Below are 4,495 nucleotides of genomic sequence, written 5' to 3'. Positions count from 1 at the left end.
AAAAATAAATAATGCACCATCAAGCTCGTTATTCAATTAAGATAAAGTTTATTAACTGAAATTAATGAACAAGATACAAGAAGCAACGGAGAAGCAAACAAAGGAAGAAACAAATAAAAAAAATAAAAAAGAGTTACCCAAACAACCGAATAAGTAAAGAAAACGGGACAAAAGGGACCTAAGCAGAAAACAGAAGAATAACGATTGAAAAAACTAATAATAACCCCGTAATAACACCAGCGTTGGGACAAAGTAAAAGTAATTAAATTATTAAGAAAAAGTAAAAGTCAATTATAAGTCGAGTCAAAGTAACTAAGGAAGGACAAGATAGCAACAACACGCGAATTTCAACCCCGCCATGATATATCGTTATCCATGGCGCCATCAGACGACCCGGGGCTAGGGGAGGAGAGGGGGAAGGGGGAGAGGGGAGAGGAGGAAAGGGGAGAGGGGAGAGGAGGAAAGGGGAGAGGAGGAAAGGGGAGAGGGGGCTGGGGGAGGAGAGAGGGGGAGGGGGGGAGAGGGGGAGTGGAGAAGGAGGAAAGGGGAGAGGGGAGAGGAGGAAAGGGGAGAGGAGGAAAGGGGAGAGGAGGAAAGGGGAGAGGAGGGCTGGGGAAGGAGAGAGGGGGAGGGGGGGAGAGGGGGGCTGGAGAAGGAGGAAAGGGGAGAGGGGGAATGGGGAAGGAGAGATGGGGGAGTGGGGAAGGAGGAGAGGGGTGAGGGGAGTGGGGGAGGAGAGGGGTGAGGGGAGTGGGGGAGGAGAGAGGAGGAGCGTGGAAGGAGGAGAGGGGTGAGGGGAGTGGGGGAGTGGTGGAGGAGGAGAGGGGAGAGGGGATGTGGAGGAAGGGAAGGGGTCATGATAATTAACTGCTGCGGTACTTTATAAGGACAACTGGATGTCTGGTAGACGAGGGGAAGGGGGAGGGGAGGGGAGGGAGAGGAGACGATGGGAGGGGAAGGGAGAGGAGGGGAAAGGAGGGGAGAAGAAGGGAAAGGAGGGGAGAAGAAGGGAAAGGAGGGGAGAAGAAGGGAAAGGAGGGGAGAAGAGGGGAAGAGAGAGGAGGGGAGAGAAGGGGAGAGGGAAGAAGGAAGGAAAGTGATGAGGAGGGAAGGGAAGGGAAGGGAAAAGAAGCGAAGAGAAAGGGAGAAGAGAGGAAAGGAATAGAGGGGAGACAGGGGGAAGGAGAGGAGAGAGGCCAGAATAGGAGAAGAGAATAGGATCCGAAAAAATAGAGAGAGTGAAAAAAAAACGAAATTGAAAAAAAATATGTACAAAATTTCATGGAAGTGAAGTGTCTCGATTCTACGAGAGAGAGGGAGGGGAGGGGTAAAGGTAGGGAAGGGGGGGGGGAGGGAAAGGGTGTGGAGAGCGTCTCATGTCCCAACCAAGGTAGGATCACGGAGGGAGGGGGGGGAGGGGTGTCAGGGTGTAGGGAGAGGTGGGGGAAGGGGGTAGGGGGGGAAGCGCGAAGCATTACAGTCCCACGTCTTGACTTTATGAAGGTGCATTCTCGTCCCTCCGTGCTGATGCTGCTATGGCCCAGAATGTAATCAGTTTTACACAAACCAGATTGTTCACTGTAACGGACTTGTATTCGGGAGGTACTTTCTCTCTCTCTCTCTCTCTCTCTCTCTCTATCTCTATCTCTCTCTCTCTATCTCTCTCTCTCTCTCTCTCTCTCTCTCTCTCTCTCTCTCTCTCTCTCTCTCTCTCTCTCTCTCTCTCTCTCTCTCTCTCTCTTTCTCTATTTCTATTTCTCTTGTTCTGTCTTCCTCTTTCTATTTTTCTTGTTTGCTCTCTCTCTCTCTCTCTCTCTCACTTCCTTACTAATTACTCGAAAGGGGGGGGGGGGGGGGGGCGAAACAGACCCGCCAAACTTTACTGTGACAATCGATAAAAGGCATTTTAAGGAACGTTACACACCTACTGGGTGCCAAAGCCGACCAGAGGAAAGAGGAGGAGGAGGAGGAGGAGGAGGAGGAGGAGGAGGAGGAGGAGGAGGAGGAGGAGGAGGAGGAGCAGGGATGGGGGGAGAAGAAATAGGGGGAGGAAGAGGAGGAAGGGGAGGGGGAGGGATATGAGAGTGCAACAGGGCAATTGAGACGCGAAATCATGGCAAGCAACGAGCAAGAGCGGCACTGGGCGATGTAGGAACAAATTAAATCTAATGGAATATCCGTCGACGTGAAGGAACAGGTACTGCGTGATTAGATATTTACGAGATCTTACCTGTCGACGGTGGAAGAGAGGTGGTGAGTGGAGGTGCATCCTAGAGAGGTACCCAGACGTGCCGTGGAGACTTTGAAAAGGTGCTCCCAGAGTGGGCAAGTAGTGGCTGCTAGTCCCCCGTGCTGTTGGAAGTCTTGAATACTAATGGCTTAGTTCAGCTTCAACAGACACTCAAGATGGCGGTATTTACAAGCCGGCCACATGCACAGGGGTTTCGCACACGCGTGGAGTCATTGTGCAAACTAGTCTGTCTGAGACTATTGACGGCGCCAGACCTGGTCACTCTCGCTCTCTAGGTGCCGAGAGATCTATAAATCAATCCTTATGGGCGAAAGGAAGGAAAGGGCGAGGTGGCCACGCGACGTCGCGAGGGCAGGGCGGGAGGGCGACGGACAGGGCGCGAGTGCCGGGGGCGCGAGGTCGCCTCCCTGCCCACCGCCGCCACACGGGGCTCGGGTAAACATCCATCTCCAAATATTTGCCGGCTGTCTTGGGTTTAGGCTACGATGCACATGCCATTGCCAGCCAATCGAATGTTTAGGGAGCACGGTGAGGGGGGGGGGGGGGCGAGAGAGGGCCAGGATTGGGGGCGAGATAGAGGGGGAGAGGGAGAGAGAGAGAAAGAGAGCGAGGGAGAGGGAGGGCATAGGAAGGTGGACATGGAGGTGGAGGAGGAGGAGGAGGAGCAGGAGGCGGTGGGGGAAGCAACTCTGGGGGCGCCCTGACACGACGGTCACCAACGCCTGGCCGGCCGCACGTGAGTCCCCGCCAGGAGGAAAGGCTTATGCATTACATCATCGACTGGATTTCTATTTGCGTCTCACTGGATCATCACAGTACAGAACCCGAATCTGCCACGGGCGCGTGCGGCCCCCGGTGCGTGATGCGCGAGCTAACTTCACACGACACAACACTAGTCTACACTACACCTCGGTCACCGGGGACTCTCTTTGCTAAGACAACATTACACTCGCACACTACTACATGTCGTGATGGTGCGGTGGGATGATGGGACTGTGCGTTGGTAATGGTGCAATATGGTGCAACTATGGTGCAGTGGTCGTCACAGCAGGGGGTAACACTGCACCTGGAACGTGTGTGGACGATGTCACAGCCTGCACGCCACAGTAAGGGAATCTCGGACGCCTCAGCGAGGGACAGCGGCGAGACTGTCTGCGCTGACTCATGGGCGTGAAGTGGCGGGCGTCTCGGGGCGTGAAGGTGGGCGGGCGAAGGGGCGGCGGGAGCGGCGAGGGACGGGTAGCGGTCGGGAGCGCGGGCCGCGGCGGAGTGAGGCAGCCGCCCCGGGACACGCTCACCTGCGCCCCGCCCTGGGTTGCCACACGCCGCCACCGCCGCCCGCGACCCCCTCCCCCGCCCTCCCCCTCTTCCTCCTCTTCCTCCTCCTCCATAGTCACTAACCCCAACACCTCCACATACTCCTTCATGGTCATCTTATGGAGGAGGGAGAAGGGCTGCCTCTTCTCCAAGGCGATGCGGAAGGAGTTCGTCTGATGAGTTCAACTCGCCCACGCCCAGACGCCCCCTCGCCCGCGTGACCCCTGTCGTCCGTCGCATGACCTGGCCGTGGCGGTCGGGCACCTGAGGTCATGCCCTTCCTGCATGGCACCGGCAGTGGCACAAGAGGAAGCTGAGTCTCCCCGTCCGAGGCGCGTGACAGGGAGAAGAGGCGACAGGTGGCGGGAGCTGGGCACGGAGGGTCACCAGGATAGTGGTGACGTCACGCCTCCACGTGGACCCCCTGCACGACCAGTAATTATGGCGTCTGGCGTCCGCACACCCTTGGCCCTCGTCGGCGTCGCCCTCCGATTCGATGGTACGGGAGAACGCTGCCTATTTCTGGCCAAATTACAGCCGAGGGCGGCGTGCATGCGTCCGAGGCCATTCCCGCAAATGCAAAGTTGATGAGTGCGTGGACCAGAAAGCGGCTGGCGACGCGCGGCAACTCGCCGGCCCACCGCGCAGACTCGCCCGCCACTCACATGACATTTCAATCTATGATTACTTTATAACCAATTGTCATTTGAGATCCATGACCTTTGGATCTGTAAAAGAACATCGGAAATATTGATCCACAGCGGAAAGGGCAGGCGAAGGTCCAGCTCCAGCTGGATTGGCGAGGGTGACACCAGGTGGGCGGGGCAGGCCGGTCAGCGGGTGCGGGTGGGTTGTCCCCTGACCTGGGTGCGGGCGGCGGCGGGCGGCGGTCTTCCGTTCGGAGATGTCATCGCGCTCCCCGCCCGC

The 4,495-nt window shown here is 56.7% G+C and overlaps 1 long non-coding RNA gene across 1 annotated transcript in view; it reads right to left on the bottom strand.

Annotated features, from left to right (window-relative positions):
- The window catches only part of LOC125025130, a 59,233-nt gene extending 55,727 nt beyond the window's left edge, over positions 1 to 3,506 (bottom strand). The window contains exon 1 of the long non-coding RNA XR_007114884.1: positions 2,231 to 3,506. This is a non-coding gene — a long non-coding RNA (uncharacterized LOC125025130). The remainder of the gene's footprint in view (positions 1 to 2,230) is intronic.
- Positions 3,507 to 4,495: the final 989 nt, after the last annotated feature.

Source organism: Penaeus chinensis, chromosome 4 (assembly GCF_019202785.1).
Source record: "Penaeus chinensis breed Huanghai No. 1 chromosome 4, ASM1920278v2, whole genome shotgun sequence".
Taxonomy (NCBI): domain Eukaryota; kingdom Metazoa; phylum Arthropoda; class Malacostraca; order Decapoda; family Penaeidae; genus Penaeus; species Penaeus chinensis.
Note: the sequence above shows the minus strand (reverse complement) of the source record. Positions and strands in the feature narration are given on the sequence as shown.